General features: G+C 46.4%; 49 non-coding genes across 49 annotated transcripts; all 49 read left to right on the top strand.

The window, feature by feature from the left end:
* The first annotated feature begins 51 nt into the window (after positions 1 to 51).
* On the top strand, positions 52 to 134 carry trnal-aag (transfer RNA leucine (anticodon AAG)). Its single transcript has one exon. It is a non-coding gene; the product is annotated as a tRNA-Leu (tRNA).
* Positions 135 to 242: 108 nt separating this feature from the next.
* Positions 243 to 325, top strand: trnal-cag (transfer RNA leucine (anticodon CAG)). The gene has a single exon. It is a non-coding gene; the product is annotated as a tRNA-Leu (tRNA).
* A 105-nt stretch (positions 326 to 430) lies between these two features.
* trnal-cag (transfer RNA leucine (anticodon CAG)) lies at positions 431 to 513 on the top strand. Its single transcript has one exon. It is a non-coding gene; the product is annotated as a tRNA-Leu (tRNA).
* A 119-nt stretch (positions 514 to 632) lies between these two features.
* Positions 633 to 715, top strand: trnal-cag (transfer RNA leucine (anticodon CAG)). The gene has a single exon. It is a non-coding gene; the product is annotated as a tRNA-Leu (tRNA).
* A 105-nt stretch (positions 716 to 820) lies between these two features.
* trnal-cag (transfer RNA leucine (anticodon CAG)) lies at positions 821 to 903 on the top strand. Its single transcript has one exon. It is a non-coding gene; the product is annotated as a tRNA-Leu (tRNA).
* A 321-nt stretch (positions 904 to 1,224) lies between these two features.
* Positions 1,225 to 1,307, top strand: trnai-aau (transfer RNA isoleucine (anticodon AAU)). The gene has a single exon. It is a non-coding gene; the product is annotated as a tRNA-Ile (tRNA).
* A 108-nt stretch (positions 1,308 to 1,415) lies between these two features.
* On the top strand, positions 1,416 to 1,498 carry trnal-cag (transfer RNA leucine (anticodon CAG)). Its single transcript has one exon. It is a non-coding gene; the product is annotated as a tRNA-Leu (tRNA).
* A 1,090-nt stretch (positions 1,499 to 2,588) lies between these two features.
* Positions 2,589 to 2,671, top strand: trnal-cag (transfer RNA leucine (anticodon CAG)). Its single transcript has one exon. It is a non-coding gene; the product is annotated as a tRNA-Leu (tRNA).
* Positions 2,672 to 3,182: 511 nt separating this feature from the next.
* trnal-cag (transfer RNA leucine (anticodon CAG)) lies at positions 3,183 to 3,265 on the top strand. The gene has a single exon. It is a non-coding gene; the product is annotated as a tRNA-Leu (tRNA).
* A 119-nt stretch (positions 3,266 to 3,384) lies between these two features.
* trnal-aag (transfer RNA leucine (anticodon AAG)) lies at positions 3,385 to 3,467 on the top strand. The gene has a single exon. It is a non-coding gene; the product is annotated as a tRNA-Leu (tRNA).
* A 108-nt stretch (positions 3,468 to 3,575) lies between these two features.
* On the top strand, positions 3,576 to 3,658 carry trnal-cag (transfer RNA leucine (anticodon CAG)). Its single transcript has one exon. It is a non-coding gene; the product is annotated as a tRNA-Leu (tRNA).
* Positions 3,659 to 3,776: 118 nt separating this feature from the next.
* Positions 3,777 to 3,859, top strand: trnal-aag (transfer RNA leucine (anticodon AAG)). Its single transcript has one exon. It is a non-coding gene; the product is annotated as a tRNA-Leu (tRNA).
* A 306-nt stretch (positions 3,860 to 4,165) lies between these two features.
* Positions 4,166 to 4,248, top strand: trnal-cag (transfer RNA leucine (anticodon CAG)). Its single transcript has one exon. It is a non-coding gene; the product is annotated as a tRNA-Leu (tRNA).
* A 510-nt stretch (positions 4,249 to 4,758) lies between these two features.
* On the top strand, positions 4,759 to 4,841 carry trnal-aag (transfer RNA leucine (anticodon AAG)). Its single transcript has one exon. It is a non-coding gene; the product is annotated as a tRNA-Leu (tRNA).
* Positions 4,842 to 4,946: 105 nt separating this feature from the next.
* trnal-cag (transfer RNA leucine (anticodon CAG)) lies at positions 4,947 to 5,029 on the top strand. Its single transcript has one exon. It is a non-coding gene; the product is annotated as a tRNA-Leu (tRNA).
* Positions 5,030 to 5,147: 118 nt separating this feature from the next.
* Positions 5,148 to 5,230, top strand: trnal-cag (transfer RNA leucine (anticodon CAG)). Its single transcript has one exon. It is a non-coding gene; the product is annotated as a tRNA-Leu (tRNA).
* A 118-nt stretch (positions 5,231 to 5,348) lies between these two features.
* On the top strand, positions 5,349 to 5,431 carry trnal-aag (transfer RNA leucine (anticodon AAG)). Its single transcript has one exon. It is a non-coding gene; the product is annotated as a tRNA-Leu (tRNA).
* Positions 5,432 to 5,539: 108 nt separating this feature from the next.
* On the top strand, positions 5,540 to 5,622 carry trnal-cag (transfer RNA leucine (anticodon CAG)). Its single transcript has one exon. It is a non-coding gene; the product is annotated as a tRNA-Leu (tRNA).
* A 307-nt stretch (positions 5,623 to 5,929) lies between these two features.
* On the top strand, positions 5,930 to 6,012 carry trnal-cag (transfer RNA leucine (anticodon CAG)). The gene has a single exon. It is a non-coding gene; the product is annotated as a tRNA-Leu (tRNA).
* A 307-nt stretch (positions 6,013 to 6,319) lies between these two features.
* trnal-aag (transfer RNA leucine (anticodon AAG)) lies at positions 6,320 to 6,402 on the top strand. The gene has a single exon. It is a non-coding gene; the product is annotated as a tRNA-Leu (tRNA).
* Positions 6,403 to 6,507: 105 nt separating this feature from the next.
* trnal-cag (transfer RNA leucine (anticodon CAG)) lies at positions 6,508 to 6,590 on the top strand. Its single transcript has one exon. It is a non-coding gene; the product is annotated as a tRNA-Leu (tRNA).
* Positions 6,591 to 7,973: 1,383 nt separating this feature from the next.
* trnal-aag (transfer RNA leucine (anticodon AAG)) lies at positions 7,974 to 8,056 on the top strand. The gene has a single exon. It is a non-coding gene; the product is annotated as a tRNA-Leu (tRNA).
* A 108-nt stretch (positions 8,057 to 8,164) lies between these two features.
* On the top strand, positions 8,165 to 8,247 carry trnal-cag (transfer RNA leucine (anticodon CAG)). The gene has a single exon. It is a non-coding gene; the product is annotated as a tRNA-Leu (tRNA).
* Positions 8,248 to 8,352: 105 nt separating this feature from the next.
* Positions 8,353 to 8,435, top strand: trnal-cag (transfer RNA leucine (anticodon CAG)). The gene has a single exon. It is a non-coding gene; the product is annotated as a tRNA-Leu (tRNA).
* A 119-nt stretch (positions 8,436 to 8,554) lies between these two features.
* trnal-cag (transfer RNA leucine (anticodon CAG)) lies at positions 8,555 to 8,637 on the top strand. Its single transcript has one exon. It is a non-coding gene; the product is annotated as a tRNA-Leu (tRNA).
* Positions 8,638 to 9,322: 685 nt separating this feature from the next.
* On the top strand, positions 9,323 to 9,405 carry trnal-cag (transfer RNA leucine (anticodon CAG)). Its single transcript has one exon. It is a non-coding gene; the product is annotated as a tRNA-Leu (tRNA).
* A 321-nt stretch (positions 9,406 to 9,726) lies between these two features.
* On the top strand, positions 9,727 to 9,809 carry trnal-aag (transfer RNA leucine (anticodon AAG)). The gene has a single exon. It is a non-coding gene; the product is annotated as a tRNA-Leu (tRNA).
* A 108-nt stretch (positions 9,810 to 9,917) lies between these two features.
* On the top strand, positions 9,918 to 10,000 carry trnal-cag (transfer RNA leucine (anticodon CAG)). Its single transcript has one exon. It is a non-coding gene; the product is annotated as a tRNA-Leu (tRNA).
* A 105-nt stretch (positions 10,001 to 10,105) lies between these two features.
* Positions 10,106 to 10,188, top strand: trnal-cag (transfer RNA leucine (anticodon CAG)). Its single transcript has one exon. It is a non-coding gene; the product is annotated as a tRNA-Leu (tRNA).
* A 105-nt stretch (positions 10,189 to 10,293) lies between these two features.
* trnal-cag (transfer RNA leucine (anticodon CAG)) lies at positions 10,294 to 10,376 on the top strand. Its single transcript has one exon. It is a non-coding gene; the product is annotated as a tRNA-Leu (tRNA).
* A 119-nt stretch (positions 10,377 to 10,495) lies between these two features.
* On the top strand, positions 10,496 to 10,578 carry trnal-cag (transfer RNA leucine (anticodon CAG)). The gene has a single exon. It is a non-coding gene; the product is annotated as a tRNA-Leu (tRNA).
* Positions 10,579 to 10,873: 295 nt separating this feature from the next.
* Positions 10,874 to 10,956, top strand: trnal-cag (transfer RNA leucine (anticodon CAG)). The gene has a single exon. It is a non-coding gene; the product is annotated as a tRNA-Leu (tRNA).
* A 307-nt stretch (positions 10,957 to 11,263) lies between these two features.
* Positions 11,264 to 11,346, top strand: trnal-cag (transfer RNA leucine (anticodon CAG)). Its single transcript has one exon. It is a non-coding gene; the product is annotated as a tRNA-Leu (tRNA).
* Positions 11,347 to 11,667: 321 nt separating this feature from the next.
* trnal-aag (transfer RNA leucine (anticodon AAG)) lies at positions 11,668 to 11,750 on the top strand. Its single transcript has one exon. It is a non-coding gene; the product is annotated as a tRNA-Leu (tRNA).
* Positions 11,751 to 11,858: 108 nt separating this feature from the next.
* trnal-cag (transfer RNA leucine (anticodon CAG)) lies at positions 11,859 to 11,941 on the top strand. The gene has a single exon. It is a non-coding gene; the product is annotated as a tRNA-Leu (tRNA).
* Positions 11,942 to 12,046: 105 nt separating this feature from the next.
* trnal-cag (transfer RNA leucine (anticodon CAG)) lies at positions 12,047 to 12,129 on the top strand. The gene has a single exon. It is a non-coding gene; the product is annotated as a tRNA-Leu (tRNA).
* A 119-nt stretch (positions 12,130 to 12,248) lies between these two features.
* Positions 12,249 to 12,331, top strand: trnal-cag (transfer RNA leucine (anticodon CAG)). Its single transcript has one exon. It is a non-coding gene; the product is annotated as a tRNA-Leu (tRNA).
* Positions 12,332 to 13,016: 685 nt separating this feature from the next.
* On the top strand, positions 13,017 to 13,099 carry trnal-cag (transfer RNA leucine (anticodon CAG)). The gene has a single exon. It is a non-coding gene; the product is annotated as a tRNA-Leu (tRNA).
* A 321-nt stretch (positions 13,100 to 13,420) lies between these two features.
* On the top strand, positions 13,421 to 13,503 carry trnal-aag (transfer RNA leucine (anticodon AAG)). Its single transcript has one exon. It is a non-coding gene; the product is annotated as a tRNA-Leu (tRNA).
* A 108-nt stretch (positions 13,504 to 13,611) lies between these two features.
* trnal-cag (transfer RNA leucine (anticodon CAG)) lies at positions 13,612 to 13,694 on the top strand. The gene has a single exon. It is a non-coding gene; the product is annotated as a tRNA-Leu (tRNA).
* Positions 13,695 to 13,799: 105 nt separating this feature from the next.
* trnal-cag (transfer RNA leucine (anticodon CAG)) lies at positions 13,800 to 13,882 on the top strand. Its single transcript has one exon. It is a non-coding gene; the product is annotated as a tRNA-Leu (tRNA).
* Positions 13,883 to 13,987: 105 nt separating this feature from the next.
* On the top strand, positions 13,988 to 14,070 carry trnal-cag (transfer RNA leucine (anticodon CAG)). The gene has a single exon. It is a non-coding gene; the product is annotated as a tRNA-Leu (tRNA).
* A 119-nt stretch (positions 14,071 to 14,189) lies between these two features.
* On the top strand, positions 14,190 to 14,272 carry trnal-cag (transfer RNA leucine (anticodon CAG)). Its single transcript has one exon. It is a non-coding gene; the product is annotated as a tRNA-Leu (tRNA).
* Positions 14,273 to 14,567: 295 nt separating this feature from the next.
* trnal-cag (transfer RNA leucine (anticodon CAG)) lies at positions 14,568 to 14,650 on the top strand. The gene has a single exon. It is a non-coding gene; the product is annotated as a tRNA-Leu (tRNA).
* A 307-nt stretch (positions 14,651 to 14,957) lies between these two features.
* On the top strand, positions 14,958 to 15,040 carry trnal-cag (transfer RNA leucine (anticodon CAG)). The gene has a single exon. It is a non-coding gene; the product is annotated as a tRNA-Leu (tRNA).
* A 321-nt stretch (positions 15,041 to 15,361) lies between these two features.
* On the top strand, positions 15,362 to 15,444 carry trnal-aag (transfer RNA leucine (anticodon AAG)). Its single transcript has one exon. It is a non-coding gene; the product is annotated as a tRNA-Leu (tRNA).
* A 108-nt stretch (positions 15,445 to 15,552) lies between these two features.
* trnal-cag (transfer RNA leucine (anticodon CAG)) lies at positions 15,553 to 15,635 on the top strand. Its single transcript has one exon. It is a non-coding gene; the product is annotated as a tRNA-Leu (tRNA).
* Positions 15,636 to 15,939: 304 nt separating this feature from the next.
* On the top strand, positions 15,940 to 16,022 carry trnal-cag (transfer RNA leucine (anticodon CAG)). The gene has a single exon. It is a non-coding gene; the product is annotated as a tRNA-Leu (tRNA).
* A 320-nt stretch (positions 16,023 to 16,342) lies between these two features.
* trnal-aag (transfer RNA leucine (anticodon AAG)) lies at positions 16,343 to 16,425 on the top strand. The gene has a single exon. It is a non-coding gene; the product is annotated as a tRNA-Leu (tRNA).
* The last annotated feature ends 1,878 nt before the right edge of the window (positions 16,426 to 18,303 follow it).

Genomic DNA, 18,303 nt, shown 5'->3' on the forward strand with positions numbered 1-18,303 from the left:
AAAGTACCAACAAAGAACCAAGCAAATATATTCAGGGAACAGCTGGCAGTTGTCAGGATGGCCGAGCGGTCTAAGGCGCTGCGTTAAGGTCGCAGTCTCTCCTGGAGGCGTGGGTTCAAATCCCACTTCTGACAAAAATCCTTTCGACCAAATTCCTATTATGTTGTGATCCCAGTGTTTTTGATTACCACTTTCACCAATAAAAGAATCAAGCAAATACAGTCAAGACAACGCCACCACTTGTCAGGATGGCCGAGCGGTCTAAGGCGCTGCGTTCAGGCCGCAGTCTCTCCTGGAGGCGTGGGTTCAAATCCCACTTCTGACAATTCCCTTTGACCAAATTTCCATTATGTTATGATCCCATTGTTCTTTTGACCACTTTCAACAACAAAAGAACCAAGCAAACACAGTCAAGACAGCTCTACCACTTGTCAGGATGGCCGAGCGGTCTAAGGCGCTGCGTTCAGGTCGCAGTCTCCCCTGGAGGCGTGGGTTCAAATCCCACTTCTGACAATTCCTATAGACCAAATTTCCACTATGTTGTGATGCCAGTGTTTTTGTGGTTACCACTTTCACAAGTAAAAGTACCAACAAAGAACCAAGCAAATATATTCAGGGAACAGCTGGCAGTTGTCAGGATGGCCGAGCGGTCTAAGGCGCTGCGTTCAGGTCGCAGTCTTCCCTGGAGTCGTGGGTTCAAATCCCACTTCTGACAATTCCCTTTGACCAAATTTCCATTATGTTATGATCCCAGTGTTTTTGTGACCACTTTCAACAACAAAAGAACCAAGCAAACACAGTCAAGATGGCTCTACCACTTGTCAGGATGGCCGAGCGGTCTAAGGCGCTGCGTTCAGGTCGCAGTCTCCCCTGGAGGCGTGGGTTCAAAACCCACTTCTGACAATTCCTATAGACCAAATTTCCACTATGTTGTGATGCCAGTTTTTTTGTGGTTACCACTTTCACCAATAAAAGTACCAACAAAGAACCAAGCAAATATATTCAGGGATCGGCTGGCAGTTGGCTGGATGGCCGAGCGGTCTAAGGCACTGCGTTCAGGTCGCAGTCTCCCCTGGAGGCGTGGGTTCGAATCCCACTTCTGACATTTCCTATAGACCAAATTTCCACTATGTTGTGATCCCAGTGTTTTTGTGGTTAACACATTCACCAATAAAAGTACCAACAAAGAACCAAGCAAATATATTCAGGTAACAGCAGGCAGTTGTCAGGATGGCTGAGTGGTCTTAGGCACTGCGTTAATGTCGCAGTCACCCCTGGAGGCGTAGGTTCAAATCCCACTTCTGACAAAATTCCTTTTGACCAAATTCCCATTATGTTGTGATCCCCGTGTTTTTTTTTACCACTTTCACCAATAAAAGAATCAAGCAAATACAGTCAAGACAACGCCACCACTAGTCAGGATGGCCGAGCGGTCTAAGGCGCTGCGTTCAGGTCGCAGTCTCCCCTGGAGGCGTGGGTTCGAATCCCACTTCTGACAATTCCTTCGGACCAAATTTCCATTTTTTTGTGATCCCAGTGTTTTTGTTGTTACCACTTTCACCATAAAAGTACCAACAAAGAACCAAGCAAATATATTCAGGGAACAGCTGGCAGTTGTCAGGATCGCCGAGCGGTCTGAGGCGCTGCGTTAAGGTCGCAGTCTCTCCTCGAGGCGTGGGTTCAAATCCCACTTCTGACAATTACTTCTGACCAAATTTCCATTTTGTTGTGATCCCAGTGTTTTTGTGCTCAACACATTCACCAATAAAAGAATCAAGCAAATACAGTCAAGACCACGCCACCACTTGTCAGGATGGCCGAGTGGTCTAAGGCAGTGCGTTCAGGTCGCAGTCTCCCCTGGAGGCGTGGGTTCAAATCCCACTTCTGACAATTACTTCTGACCAAATTTCCATTTTGTTGTGATCCCAGTGTTTTTGTGCTCAACACATTCACCAATAAAAGAATCAAGCAAATACAGTCAAGACCACGCCACCACTTGTCAGGATGGCCGAGTGGTCTAAGGCAGTGCGTTAAGTTAGCAGTCACCCCCGGAGGCGTGGGTTCAAATCCCACTTCTGACAATTCCTTCTGACCAAATTTCCATTTTGTTGTGATCCCAGTTTTTTTGTGGTTACCACTTTCACCAATAAAAGTACCAACAAAGAACCAAGCAAATATATTCAGGGATTGGCTGGCAGTTGGCTGGATGGCCGAGCGGTCTAAGGCACTGCGTTCAGGTTGCAGTCTCCCCTGGAGGCGTGGGTTCGAATCCCACTTCTGACATTTCCTATAGACCAAATTTCCACTATGTTGTGATCCCAGTGTTTTTGTGGATAACACATTCACCAATAAAAGTACCAACAAAGAACCAAGCAAATATATTCAGGGAACAGCTGGCAGTTGTCAGGATCGCCGAGCGGTCTGAGGCGCTGCGTTAAGGTCGCAGTCTCTCCTCGAGGCGTGGGTTCAAATCCCACTTCTGACAATTCCCTTTGACCAAATTTCCATTATGTTATGATCCCAGTCTTTGCGACCACTTTCACCAACAAAAGAACCAAGCAAACACAGTCAAGATGGCTCTACCACTTGTCAGGATGGCCGAGCGGTCAAAGGCGCTGCGTTCAGGTCGCAGTCTCCCCTGGAGGCGTGGGTTCAAATCCCACTTCTGACAATTACTTCTGACCAAATTTCCATTTTGTTGTGATCCCAGTGTTTTTGTCGTTACCACTTTCACCATAAAAGTACCAACAAAGAACCAAGCAAATATATTCAGGAACTTAGTGGCAGTTGTCAGGATGGCCGAGCGGTCTAAGGCGCTGCGTTCAGGTCCCAGTCTCTCCTGGAGGTGTGGGTTCAAATCCCACTTCTGACAACCTCTTTCGACCAAATTTCCATTATGTTGTGATCCCAGTATTTTTGATGTTACCACATTCACCAATAAAAGTACCAACAAAGAACCAAGCAAATATATTCAGGGAACAGCAGGCAGTTGTCAGGATGGCTGAGTGGTCTAAGGCGCTGCGTTAAGTTAGCAGTCACCCCCGGAGGCGTGGGTTCAAATCCCACTTCTGACAAAAATCCTTTCGACCAAATTCCCATTATGTTGTGATCCCAGAGTTTTTGTTTACCACTTTCACCAATAAAAGAATCAAGCAAATACAGTCAAGACAACGCCACCACTTGTCAGGATGGCCGAGTGGTCTAAGGCGCTGCGTTCAGGTCGCAGTCTCCCCTGGAGGCGTGGGTTCAAATCCCACTTCTGACAATTCCTATAGACCAAATTTCCACTATTTTGTGATCCCAGTGTTTTTGTGGTCAACACATTCACCAATAAAAGTACCAACAAAGAACCAAGCAAATATATTCAGGTAACAGCTGGCAGTTGTCAGGATGGCCGAGCGGTCTAAGGCGCTGCGTTAAGGTCGCAGTCTCTCCTGGAGGCGTGGGTTCAAATCCCACTTCTGACAAAAATCCTTTCGACCAAATTCCCATTATGTTGTGATCCCAGTGTTTTTGTTTACCACTTTCACCAATAAAAGAATCAAGCAAATACAGTCAAGACCACGCCACCACTTGTCAGGATGGCCGAGCGGTCTAAGGCGCTGCGTTCAGGTCGCAGTCTCCCCTGGAGGCGTGGGTTCAAATCCCACTTCTGACAATTACTTCTGACCAAATTTCCATTTTGTTGTGATCCCAGTGTTTTTGTGGTTACCACTTTCACAATAAAAGTACCAACAAAGAACCAAGCAAATATATTCAGGGAACAGCTGGCAGTTGTCAGGATGGCCGAGCGGTCTAAGGCGCTGCGTTAAGGTCGCAGTCTCTCCTGGAGGCGTGGGTTCAAATCCCACTTCTGACAATTCCCTTTGACCAAATTTCCATTATGTTATGATCCCAGTGTCTTTGTGACCACTTTCACCAACAAAAGAACCAAGCAAACACAGTCAAGATGGCTCTACCACTTGTCATGATGGCCGAGCGGTCTAAGGCGCTGCGTTCAGGTCGCAGTCTCCCCTGGAGGCGTGGGTTCAAATCCCACTTCTGAAAATTCTCTTTGACCAAATTTCCATTATGTTGGTATCCCAGTGTTTTTGTGTTTACCATTTTCACCATAAAAGTACCAACAAAGAACCAAGCAAATATATTCAGGAACTGGGTGGCAGTTGTCAGGATGGCCGAGTGGTCTAAGGCGCTGCGTTCAGGTCGCAGTCTCCCATGGAGGCGTGGGTTCAAATCCCACTTCTGACAATTCCTTCTGACCAAATTTCCATTTTGTTGTGATCCCAGTGTTTTTGTGGTTACCACTTTCACCATAAAAGTACCAACAAAGAACCAAGCAAATATATTCAGGGAACAGCTGGCAGTTGTCTGGATGGCCGAGCGGTCTAAGGCGCTGCGTTAAGGTCGCCGTCTCTCCTGGCGGCGTGGGTTCAAATCCCACTTCTGACAAAAATCCTTTCGACCAAATACCCATTATGTTGTGATCCCAGTGTTTTTGTTTACCACTTTCACCAATAAAAGAATCAAGCAAATACAGTCAAGACCACGCCACCACTTGTCAGGATGGCCGAGTGGTCTAAGGCAGTGCGTTCAGGTCGCAGTCTCCCCTGGAGGCGTGGGTTCAAATCCCACTTCTGACAATTACTTCTGACCAAATTTCCATTTTGTTGTGATCCCAGTGTTTTTGTGGTTACCACTTTCACCATAAAAGTACCAACAAAGAACCAAGCAAATATATTCAGGGAACAGCTGGCAGTTGTCAGGATGGCCGAGCGGTCTAAGGCGCTGCGTTAAGGTCGCAGTCTCTCCTGGAGGCGTGGGTTCAAATCCCACTTCTGACAATTCCCTTTGACCAAATTTCCATTATGTTATGATCCCAGTGTCTTTGTGACCACTTTCACCAACAAAAGAACCAAGCAAACACAGTCAAGATGGCTCTACCACTTGTCAGGATGGCCGAGCGGTCTAAGGCGCTGCGTTCAGGTCGCAGTCTCCCCTGGAGGCGTGGGTTCAAATCCCACTTCAGACAATTCCCTTTGACCAAATTTCCATTTTGTTGCTATCCCAGTGTTTTTGTGTTTACCATTTTCACCATAAAAGTACCAACAAAGAACCAAGCAAATATATTCCGGAACTGGGTGGCAGTTGTCAGGATGGCTGAGTGGTCTAAGGCGCTGCGTTCAGATCGCAATCTCCCCTGGAGGCGTGGGTTCAAATCCCACTCCTGACTATTCCCTTTGACCAATTTTCCATTATGTTGGTATCCCAGTGTTTTTGTGGTTACCACTTTCACCATAAAAGTACCAACAAAGAACCAAGCAAATATATTCAGGGAACAGCTGGCAGTTGTCAGGATGGCCGAGCGGTCTAAGGCGCTGCGTTAAGGTCGCAGTCTCTCCTGGAGGCGTGGGTTCAAATCCCACTTCTGACAAAAATCCTTTCGACCAAATTCCTATTATGTTGTGATCCCAGTGTTTTTGTTTACCACTTTCACCAATAAAAGAATCAAGCAAATACAGTCAAGACAACGCCACCACTTGTCAGGATGGCCGAGCGGTCTAAGGCGCTGCGTTCAGGTCGCAGTCTCTCCTGGAGGCGTGGGTTCAAATCCCACTTCTGACAATTCCCTTTGACCAAATTTCCATTATGTTATGATCCCAGTGTTTTTGTGACCACTTTCAACAACAAAAGAACCAAGCAAACACAGTCAAGACAGCTCTACCACTTGTCAGGATGGCCGAGCGGTCTAAGGCGCTGCGTTCAGGTCGCAGTCTCCCCTGGAGGCGTGGGTTCAAATCCCACTTCTGTCATTTACTTCTGACCAAATTTCCATTTTGTTGTGATCCCAGTGTTTTTGTGGTTACCACTTTCACCAATAAAAGTACCAACAAAGAACCAAGCAAATATATTCAGGGAACAGCTGGCAGTTGTCAGGATGGCCGAGCGGTCTAAGGCGCTGCGTTCAGGTCGCAGTCTCCCCTGGAGGCGTGGGTTCGAATCTCACTTCTGACATTTCCTATAGACCAAATTTCCACTATGTTGTGATTCCAGTGTTTTTGTGGTTACCACTTTCACCAATAAAAGTACCAACAAAGAACCAAGCAAATATATTCAGGGAACAGCTGGCAGTTGTCAGGATGCCTGAGTGGTCTAAGGCGCTGCGTTAAGGTAGCAGTCACCCCCGGAGGCGTGGGTCCAAATCCCACTTCTGACCAGATTTCCATTTTGTTGTGATCCCAGTGTTTTTGTGGTTACCACTTTCACCATAAAAGTACCAACAAAGAACCAAGCAAATATATTCAGGGGATTGCTGGCAGTTGTCAGGATGGCCGAGCGGTCTATGGCGCTGCGTTAAGGTCGCAGTCTCCCCTGGAGGCGTGGGTTCAAATCCCACTTCTGACAATTCCCTTTGACCAAATATCCATTATGTTATGATCCCAGTGTTTTTGTGACCACTTTCAACAACAAAAGAACCAAGCAAACACAGTCAAGACAACGCCACCACTTGTCAGGATGGCCGAGCGGTCTAAGGCGCTGCGTTCAGGTCGCAGTCTCCCCTGGAGGCGTGGGTTCAAATCCCACTTCTGACAATTCCTCTAGACCAGCGGTCGGCAACCTTTGACACCGAAAGAGCCATTTGAACCCGATTTCCACGGAAAAGAAAACACTGGGAGCCGCACATCTAAAATGAAAAAAAAAAATTCTACTACTTTACCGCAGCATGTTTCTTATGAAATCCACGTGCTACAGAGAAAATTACATTTTATTCATTTAATGAACACATTTTTAACATTTTGAATTCTTGAAAAATAATAACAATGAATGTCTCTTTCAAATAAATTAAAAAGCTGAATTTAAATTGTCCATGTAGCAAACGAAAGCAGAAAAATGCCATGAGGCGTCATCCTTATATCCATTTATCTTATCTAAAATGAAGATAACACTGTATATATTGCTTTTTCTTACCTTTACACTTTGTATAAACAACTATAGTGTGGTTATGTCTTATGAAGTGCTACGGAGAAAATTATGTGACGTCTATTTTGAGCGACGAAAAAATTGTCAGGACCGCTTCCCAGCCTGAAGCGGTGTAAGGTGGACCCTTAAGCGCAGACTCAGGAGGTAGGATTGACAGGGCGTTTATTGAAGGCCGACAAGCAACACACAATAATCACTATAGGATCAATATTTATAAATTTACTAACCGCAAGGGTTCTATGATTACCACCGCCGGGAGGGCGAAACGGAAAACGCTGGGTGACCGGGTCACTCCAGGAAATAAATAAGGAAAGAACAGAAATCGCTTGCAACGCAAGGAACCAAAAAACAATGTTTACCACAAAAATGGCGAAGACAAGACCAATTGGAACGAGAAAACTTAAAGCGAGCCATAAAGTAGCTGTGAGCAAACCAAGGACAAAATACTCAAATGACAAAAACGAGAGCAAATCACGAGGAGAACAAACTATGAACAAGACCATGAGCAAGCGCATGAGCAACGCTTAAATAGTCCGTAATCAGAGTCCCAATGAGGCGCAGCTGTGGCGATCGGGAGCGCGTCCGGCTCGTGGCCGCTTCCGGGAGCGGAGCCGCCGGGCCACGCTCACTCGCTGGGAGCGCAACAGACTGATCGTGACAAAAATAGTATCAAATAATTTAATTAATATTTTAATATTTCAAGATCACAATAATCTTCAAATTAAGAACTAAAAGAATATAAAAACTAACACAAATAAAACACACTTCAATGAAAAAAAAAAAAAAAAAATTGTAATTTATTTTCCCAAGCCAATCAGAGCCGCATTATGAGGATGAAAGAGCCGCATGAGGCTCCGGAGCCGCGGGTTGCCGACTGCTGCTCTAGACCAAATTTCCACTAACTTGTGATCCCAGTGTTTTTGTGGTCAACACATTCACCAATAAAAGTACCAACAAAGAACCAAGCAAATATATTCAGGGAACAGCTGGCAGTTGTCAGGATGGCCGAGCGGTCTAAGGCGCTGCGTTAAGGTCGCAGTCTCTCCTGGAGGCGTGGGTTCAAATCCCACTTCTGACAAAAATCCTTTCGACCAAATTCCTATTATGTTGTGATCCCAGTGTTTTTGTTTACCACTTTCACCAATAAAAGAATCAAGCAAATACAGTCAAGACAACGCCACCACTTGTCAGGATGGCCGAGCGGTCTAAGGCGCTGCGTTCAGGTCGCAGTCTCTCCTGGAGGCGTGGGTTCAAATCCCACTTCTGACAATTCCCTTTGACCAAATTTCCATTATGTTATGATCCCATTGTTCTTTTGACCACTTTCAACAACAAAAGAACCAAGCAAACACAGTCAAGACAGCTCTACCACTTGTCAGGATGGCCGAGCGGTCTAAGGCGCTGCGTTCAGGTCGCAGTCTCCCCTGGAGGCGTGGGTTCAAATCCCACTTCTGACAATTCCTATGGACCAAATTTCCACTATGTTGTGATGCCAGTGTTTTTGTGGTTACCACTTTCACAAGTAAAAGTACCAACAAAGAACCAAGCAAATATATTCAGGGAACAGCTGGCAGTTGTCAGGATGGCCGAGCGGTCTAAGGCGCTGCGTTCAGGTCGCAGTCTTCCCTGGAGTCGTGGGTTCAAATCCCACTTCTGACAATTCCCTTTGACCAAATTTCCATTATGTTATGATCCCAGTGTTTTTGTGAACACTTTCACCAACAAAAGAACCAAGCAAACACAGTCAAGATGGCTCTACCACTTGTCAGGATGGCCGAGCGGTCTAAGGCGCTGCGTTCAGGTCGCAGTCACCCCCGAGGCGTGGGTTCAAATCCCACTTCTGACAAAAATCCTTTTGACCAAATTCCCATTATGTTGTGATCCCAGAGTTTTTGTTTACCACTTTCACCAATAAAAGAATCAAGCAAATACAGTCAAGACAACGCCACCACTTGTCAGGATGGCCAAGCTGTCTAAGGCGCTGCGTTCAGGTCGCAGTCTCCCCTGGAGGCGTGGGTTCAAATCCCACTTCTGACAATTCCTATAGACCAAATTTCCACTATGTTGTGATCACAGTGTTTTTGTGGTCAACACATTCACCAATAAAAGTACCAACAAAGAACCAAGCAAATATATTCAGGGAACAGCTGGCAGTTGTCAGGATGGCCGAGCGGTCTAAGGCGCTGCGTTCAGGTCGCAGTCTCCCCTGGAGTCTTGGGTTCAAATCCCACTTCTGACAATTCCCTTTGACCAAATTTCCATTATGTTATGATCCCAGTGTTTTTGTGACCACTTTCAACAACAAAAGAACCAAGCAAACACAGTCAAGATGGCTCTACCACTTGTCAGGATGGCCGAGCGGTCTAAGGCGCTGCGTTCAGGTCGCAGTCTCCCCTGGAGGCGTGGGTTCAAATCCCACTTCTGACAATTCCTATAGACCAAATTTCCACTATGTTGTGATGCCAGTTTTTTTGTGGTTACCACTTTCACCAATAAAAGTACCAACAAAGAACCAAGCAAATATATTCAGGGATCGGCTGGCAGTTGGCTGGATGGCCGAGCGGTCTAAGGCACTGCGTTCAGGTCGCAGTCTCCCCTGGAGGCGTGGGTTCGAATCCCACTTCTGACATTTCCTATAGACCAAATTTCCACTATGTTGTGATCCCAGTGTTTTTGTGGTTAACACATTCACCAATAAAAGTACCAACAAAGAACCAAGCAAATATATTCAGGGAACAGCTGGCAGTTGTCAGGATGGCCGAGCGGTCTAAGGCGCTGCGTTAAGGTCGCAGTCTCTCCTGGAGGCGTGGGTTCAAATCCCACTTCTGACAAAAATCCTTTCGACCAAATTCCTATTATGTTGTGATCCCAGTGTTTTTGTTTACCACTTTCACCAATAAAAGAATCAAGCAAATACAGTCAAGACAACGCCACCACTTGTCAGGATGGCCGAGCGGTCTAAGGCGCTGCGTTCAGGTCGCAGTCTCTCCTGGAGGCGTGGGTTCAAATCCCACTTCTGACAATTCCCTTTGACCAAATTTCCATTATGTTATGATCCCATTGTTCTTTTGACCACTTTCAACAACAAAAGAACCAAGCAAACACAGTCAAGACAGCTCTACCACTTGTCAGGATGGCCGAGCGGTCTAAGGCGCTGCGTTCAGGTCGCAGTCTCCCCTGGAGGCGTGGGTTCAAATCCCACTTCTGACAATTCCCTTTGACCAAATTTCCATTATGTTATGATCCCATTGTTCTTTTGACCACTTTCAACAACAAAAGAACCAAGCAAACACAGTCAAGACAGCTCTACCACTTGTCAGGATGGCCGAGCGGTCTAAGGCGCTGCGTTCAGGTCGCAGTCTCCCCTGGAGGCGTGGGTTCAAATCCCACTTCTGACAATTCCTATGGACCAAATTTCCACTATGTTGTGATGCCAGTGTTTTTGTGGTTACCACTTTCACAAGTAAAAGTACCAACAAAGAACCAAGCAAATATATTCAGGGAACAGCTGGCAGTTGTCAGGATGGCCGAGCGGTCTAAGGCGCTGCGTTCAGGTCGCAGTCTTCCCTGGAGTCGTGGGTTCAAATCCCACTTCTGACAATTCCCTTTGACCAAATTTCCATTATGTTATGATCCCAGTGTTTTTGTGAACACTTTCACCAACAAAAGAACCAAGCAAACACAGTCAAGATGGCTCTACCACTTGTCAGGATGGCCGAGCGGTCTAAGGCGCTGCGTTCAGGTCGCAGTCACCCCCGAGGCGTGGGTTCAAATCCCACTTCTGACAAAAATCCTTTTGACCAAATTCCCATTATGTTGTGATCCCAGAGTTTTTGTTTACCACTTTCACCAATAAAAGAATCAAGCAAATACAGTCAAGACAACGCCACCACTTGTCAGGATGGCCAAGCGGTCTAAGGCGCTGCGTTCAGGTCGCAGTCTCCCCTGGAGGCGTGGGTTCAAATCCCACTTCTGACAATTCCTATAGACCAAATTTCCACTATGTTGTGATCACAGTGTTTTTGTGGTCAACACATTCACCAATAAAAGTACCAACAAAGAACCAAGCAAATATATTCAGGGAACAGCTGGCAGTTGTCAGGATGGCCGAGCGGTCTAAGGCGCTGCGTTCAGGTCGCAGTCTCCCCTGGAGTCTTGGGTTCGAATCCCACTTCTGACAATTCCCTTTGACCAAATTTCCATTATGTTATGATCCCAGTGTTTTTGTGACCACTTTCAACAACAAAAGAACCAAGCAAACACAGTCAAGATGGCTCTACCACTTGTCAGGATGGCCGAGCGGTCTAAGGCGCTGCGTTCAGGTCGCAGTCTCCCCTGGAGGCGTGGGTTCAAATCCCACTTCTGACAATTCCTATAGACCAAATTTCCACTATGTTGTGATGCCAGTTTTTTTGTGGTTACCACTTTCACCAATAAAAGTACCAACAAAGAACCAAGCAAATATATTCAGGGATCGGCTGGCAGTTGGCTGGATGGCCGAGCGGTCTAAGGCACTGCGTTCAGGTCGCAGTCTCCCCTGGAGGCGTGGGTTCGAATCCCACTTCTGACATTTCCTATAGACCAAATTTCCACTATGTTGTGATCCCAGTGTTTTTGTGGTTAACACATTCACCAATAAAAGTACCAACAAAGAACCAAGCAAATATATTCAGGGAACAGCTGGCAGTTGTCAGGATGGCCGAGCGGTCTAAGGCGCTGCGTTAAGGTCGCAGTCTCTCCTGGAGGCGTGGGTTCAAATCCCACTTCTGACAAAAATCCTTTCGACCAAATTCCTATTATGTTGTGATCCCAGTGTTTTTGTTTACCACTTTCACCAATAAAAGAATCAAGCAAATACAGTCAAGACAACGCCACCACTTGTCAGGATGGCCGAGCGGTCTAAGGCGCTGCGTTCAGGTCGCAGTCTCTCCTGGAGGCGTGGGTTCAAATCCCACTTCTGACAATTCCCTTTGACCAAATTTCCATTATGTTATGATCCCATTGTTCTTTTGACCACTTTCAACAACAAAAGAACCAAGCAAACACAGTCAAGACAGCTCTACCACTTGTCAGGATGGCCGAGCGGTCTAAGGCGCTGCGTTCAGGTCGCAGTCTCCCCTGGAGGCGTGGGTTCAAATCCCACTTCTGACAATTCCTATGGACCAAATTTCCACTATGTTGTGATGCCAGTGTTTTTGTGGTTACCACTTTCACAAGTAAAAGTACCAACAAAGAACCAAGCAAATATATTCAGGGAACAGCTGGCAGTTGTCAGGATGGCCGAGCGGTCTAAGGCGCTGCGTTCAGGTCGCAGTCTTCCCTGGAGTCGTGGGTTCAAATCCCACTTCTGACAATTCCCTTTGACCAAATTTCCATTATGTTATGATCCCAGTGTTTTTGTGAACACTTTCACCAACAAAAGAACCAAGCAAACACAGTCAAGATGGCTCTACCACTTGTCAGGATGGCCGAGCGGTCTAAGGCGCTGCGTTCAGGTCGCAGTCACCCCCGAGGCGTGGGTTCAAATCCCACTTCTGACAAAAATCCTTTTGACCAAATTCCCATTATGTTGTGATCCCAGAGTTTTTGTTTACCACTTTCACCAATAAAAGAATCAAGCAAATACAGTCAAGACAACGCCACCACTTGTCAGGATGGCCAAGCTGTCTAAGGCGCTGCGTTCAGGTCGCAGTCTCCCCTGGAGGCGTGGGTTCAAATCCCACTTCTGACAATTCCTATAGACCAAATTTCCACTATGTTGTGATCACAGTGTTTTTGTGGTCAACACATTCACCAATAAAAGTACCAACAAAGAACCAAGCAAATATATTCAGGGAACAGCTGGCAGTTGTCAGGATGGCCGAGCGGTCTAAGGCGCTGCGTTCAGGTCGCAGTCTCCCCTGGAGTCTTGGGTTCGAATCCCACTTCTGACAATTCCCTTTGACCAAATTTCCATTATGTTATGATCCCAGTGTTTTTGTGACCACTTTCAACAACAAAAGAACCAAGCAAACACAGTCAAGATGGCTCTACCACTTGTCAGGATGGCCGAGCGGTCTAAGGCGCTGCGTTCAGGTCGCAGTCTCCCCTGGAGGCGTGGGTTCAAATCCCACTTCTGACAATTCCTATAGACCAAATTTCCACTATGTTGTGATGCCAGTTTTTTTGTGGTTACCACTTTCACCAATAAAAGTACCAACAAAGAACCAAGCAAATATATTCAGGGATCGGCTGGCAGTTGGCTGGATGGCCGAGCGGTCTAAGGCACTGCGTTCAGGTCGCAGTCTCCCCTGGAGGCGTGGGTTCGAATCCCACTTCTGACATTTCCTATAGACCAAATTTCCACTATGTTGTGATCCCAGTGTTTTTGTGGTTAACACATTCACCAATAAAAGTACCAACAAAGAACCAAGCAAATATATTCAGGGAACAGCTGGCAGTTGTCAGGATGGCCGAGCGGTCTAAGGCGCTGCGTTAAGGTCGCAGTCTCTCCTGGAGGCGTGGGTTCAAATCCCACTTCTGACAAAAATCCTTTCGACCAAATTCCTATTATGTTGTGATCCCAGTGTTTTTGTTTACCACTTTCACCAATAAAAGAATCAAGCAAATACAGTCAAGACAACGCCACCACTTGTCAGGATGGCCGAGCGGTCTAAGGCGCTGCGTTCAGGTCGCAGTCTCTCCTGGAGGCGTGGGTTCAAATCCCACTTCTGACAATTCCCTTTGACCAAATTTCCATTATGTTATGATCCCATTGTTCTTTTGACCACTTTCAACAACAAAAGAACCAAGCAAACACAGTCAAGACAGCTCTACCACTTGTCAGGATGGCCGAGCGGTCTAAGGCGCTGCGTTCAGGTCGCAGTCTCCCCTGGAGGCGTGGGTTCAAATCCCACTTCTGACAATTCCCTTTGACCAAATTTCCATTATGTTATGATCCCATTGTTCTTTTGACCACTTTCAACAACAAAAGAACCAAGCAAACACAGTCAAGACAGCTCTACCACTTGTCAGGATGGCCGAGCGGTCTAAGGCGCTGCGTTCAGGTCGCAGTCTCCCCTGGAGGCGTGGGTTCAAATCCCACTTCTGACAATTCCTATGGACCAAATTTCCACTATGTTGTGATGCCAGTGTTTTTGTGGTTACCACTTTCACAAGTAAAAGTACCAACAAAGAACCAAGCAAATATATTCAGGGAACAGCTGGCAGTTGTCAGGATGGCCGAGCGGTCTAAGGCGCTGCGTTCAGGTCGCAGTCTTCCCTGGAGTCGTGGGTTCAAATCCCACTTCTGACAATTCCCTTTGACCAAATTTCCATTATGTTATGATCCCAGTGTTTTTGTGAACACTTTCACCAACAAAAGAACCAAGCAAACACAGTCAAGATGGCTCTACCACTTGTCAGGATGGCCGAGCGGTCTAAGGCGCTGCGTTCAGGTCGCAGTCACCCCCGAGGCGTGGGTTCAAATCCCACTTCTGACAAAAATCCTTTTGACCAAATTCCCATTATGTTGTGATCCCAGAGTTTTTGTTTACCACTTTCACCAATAAAAGAATCAAGCAAACACAGTCAAGACAGCTCTACCACTTGTCAGGATGGCCAAGCGGTCTAAGGCGCTGCGTTCAGGTCGCAGTCTCCCCTGGAGGCGTGGGTTCAAATCCCACTTCTGACAATTCCTATAGACCAAATTTCCACTATGTTGTGATCACAGTGTTTTTGTGGTCAACACATTCACCAATAAAAGTACCAACAAAGAACCAAGCAAATATATTCAGGGAACAGCTGGCAGTTGTCAGGATGGCCGAGCGGTCTAAGGCGCTGCGTTCAGGTCGCAGTCTCCCCTGGAGTCTTGGGTTCGAATCCCACTTCTGACAATTCCCTTTGACCAAATTTCCATTATGTTATGATCCCAGTGTTTTTGTGACCACTTTCAACAACAAAAGAACCAAGCAAACACAGTCAAGATGGCTCTACCACTTGTCAGGATGGCCGAGCGGTCTAAGGCGCTGCGTTCAGGTCGCAGTCTCCCCTGGAGGCGTGGGTTCAAATCCCACTTCTGACAATTCCTATAGACCAAATTTCCACTATGTTGTGATGCCAGTTTTTTTGTGGTTACCACTTTCACCAATAAAAGTACCAACAAAGAACCAAGCAAATATATTCAGGGATCGGCTGGCAGTTGGCTGGATGGCCGAGCGGTCTAAGGCACTGCGTTCAGGTCGCAGTCTCCCCTGGAGGCGTGGGTTCGAATCCCACTTCTGACATTTCCTATAGACCAAATTTCCACTATGTTGTGATCCCAGTGTTTTTGTGGTTAACACATTCACCAATAAAAGTACCAACAAAGAACCAAGCAAATATATTCAGGTAACAGCAGGCAGTTGTCAGGATGGCTGAGTGGTCTTAGGCACTGCGTTAAGGTCGCAGTCACCCCTGGAGGCGTGGGTTCAAATCCCACTTCTGACAAAATTCCTTTTGACCAAATTCCCATTATGTTGTGATCCCCGTGTTTTTTTTTACCACTTTCACCAATAAAAGAATCAAGCAAATACAGTCAAGACAACGCCACCACTAGTCAGGATGGCCGAGCGGTCTAAGGCGCTGCGTTCAGGTCGCAGTCTCCCCTGGAGGCGTGGGTTCGAATCCCACTTCTGACAATTCCTTCTGACCAAATTTCCATTTTTTTGTGATCCCAGTGTTTTTGTTGTTACCACTTTCACCATAAAAGTACCAACAAAGAACCAAGCAAATATATTCAGGGAACAGCTGGCAGTTGTCAGGATCGCCGCGCGGTCTGAGGCGCTGCGTTAAGGTCGCAGTCTCTCCTCGAGGCGTGGGTTCAAATCCCACTTCTGACAATTCCCTTTGACCAAATTTCCATTATGTTATGATCCCAGTCTTTGCGACCACTTTCACCAACAAAAGAACCAAGCAAACACAGTCAAGATGGCTCTACCACTTGTCAGGATGGCCGAGCGGTCTAAGGCGCTGCGTTCAGGTTGCAGTCTCCCCTGGAGGCGTGGGTTCAAATCCCACTTCTGACAATTACTTCTGACCAAATTTCCATTTTGTTGTGATCCCAGTGTTTTTGTCGTTACCACTTTCACCATAAAAGTACCAACAAAGAACCAAGCAAATATATTCAGGAACTTAGTGGCAGTTGTCAGGATGGCCGAGCGGTCTAAGGCGCTGCGTTCAGGTCCCAGTCTCTCCTGGAGGTGTGGGTTCAAATCCCACTTCTGACAACCTCTTTCGACCAAATTTCCATTATGTTGTGATCCCAGTATTTTTGTTGTTACCACTTTCTCCAATAAAAGTACCAATAAAGAACCAAGCAAATATATTCAGGGAAAGGCGAGCAGCTGTCAGGATGGCCGAGCGGTCTAAGGCGCTGCGTTAAGGTCGCAGTCTCCCCTGGAGGCGTGGCTTCAAATCCCACTTCTGACAAATCAGTTTGACCAAATTACCATTATGTTGTGATCCCAGTGTTTTTGTGGTTACCACTTTCACCAATAAAAGTACCAACAAAGAACCAAGCAAATATATTCCGGGATTGGGTGGTAGTTGTCAATATAACCGAGCGGTCCAAGGCGCTGCGTTAAGGTTGCAGTCTCTCCTGCAGGCATGGGTTCAAATCCCACTTCTTACAAATCCTCTTGACCAAATTTCCATAATGTTGTGATTAATCTTTTGGATTACCACTTTCACTCATAAAAGAACCAAGCAAACACAGTCAAGACACGTCTACCAATTGTCAGGATGGCCAAGCGTTCTAAGGTGCTGTGTTCAGGTCGCAGTCTCCCCTGGAGGCGTGACACTCAACATGACTCTTTCTCAGCTTCCTACAATGAAGGTGATGATGAAGATAATGACCAATATATGTAAATATAACGCAGAACTACTTCAGAAACCTAATGACCCTGAGAGACAGTCTGTAAAATAAGATGCGCTTTGCATAATTACCACTGCAATAACTGTATATTCATATCCATATTTCGTCTGAACATTTGTTTCCAAATCCAGAGTTTGTTTGGGATGTTGTTATTTACATTGCATTGTATAAATGTACCCGTATCACTACATCTTACAAACAACCCACAAGAGATAAAGTAACAAATAGATTAAATTCCGTTTTGTTGTGCATATAGCGTAATATTTTTGTTTTACATTTTTACAAACCAATATGCTTTCTCACAAAACCAGTGTAAGTAAAACAAAGTAGTACTGTAATACCTCGCTACTTCGCGGTTCACCTTTCGCGGGTTCAGTGCTTCGCGGGTCTAAAAAATATTCAAAAATTAAAAACTTTTTTGCCCGGGCACAATCGGGGCTCTCCATTCGCTCCGCTCCGCGGGGGCATTGTAGTTTCGCCGCGCGCTGGAGCGGTTAGACGGCCGGCGTGCGCTGAAGAAGAGCGTGGGCGAAGAGGAGAGTGGACGAAGAAGAGCACGTTCCCCCGGGCACGATCGGGTACCAGAGCTCCGGCCGGCATGCGTGGCAGTTAAGCCGAAGAGGAGCACCTTCCGCCCGGGCACGAGCGGGGCGACATTTCGCTCCGTTCGGGACCGTACGAGAGCTCCGGAGGAGGCCGGCTGGTGTGCGTGGCAATTACGCCGAAGAGGAGCACCTTCCGCCCGGGGCACGAGCGGGGCGAAATGAAACCGAGTTCAACCGAACGGAGACACGCTTCGGGGGATAAGGTCCGGCGTGCGTGACAATTAAGCCGAAGAGGAGCACCTCTTCCGCCCGGGCACGAGCGGAGCGCGAGGCTGTCAGTTATGAATGAATAAATAAATAAATGAAGAATGCCACCTTTCATTTCACAGGGCACACCGGGCGGCGTACCAGCAGGTAAAAGTCGAAGTAATTAAATAAATACAAAAAGAAGTAATTGAATAAATAAAAAAATAATGGCTGGGGAATAAAAAAATAATAAGTTTTAATAATAATTTGGTTTTTTTCGTTATAACATGAATTTCTCTCTCTCTCTCTCTCTCTCTACCCGTATTCTATATGGTGTACTGTATACAGGGGGGTATACAGTAGTATACCTGTATAGTTTTTTTTAAGCATTTTTGAAGGTGCGCCGCTACTTCGCGGATTTTCAGTTTTCGCGGGTGGTCTCGGTCCCCATTAACCGCGATAACCGGGGTATTACAGTATTGTGAATGTCTTACATCATTAGTAAAACTAAGAATCACTTTAACTTTTGTCTTTGCGACTGAAGGAGGTGGGCGTTGACAAAAGGAAGCAGTCACCATCAATGATTAAACTGATATAGTTATTCTCAGCAGAAGGAGGAGGTCAAGCATACACCAGAAATGA

This window comes from Idiotropiscis lumnitzeri, chromosome 10 (assembly GCF_059441095.1).
Source record: "Idiotropiscis lumnitzeri isolate Australia: NSW breed Sydney's pygmy pipehorse chromosome 10, RoL_Ilum_1.0, whole genome shotgun sequence".
Taxonomy (NCBI): domain Eukaryota; kingdom Metazoa; phylum Chordata; class Actinopteri; order Syngnathiformes; family Syngnathidae; genus Idiotropiscis; species Idiotropiscis lumnitzeri.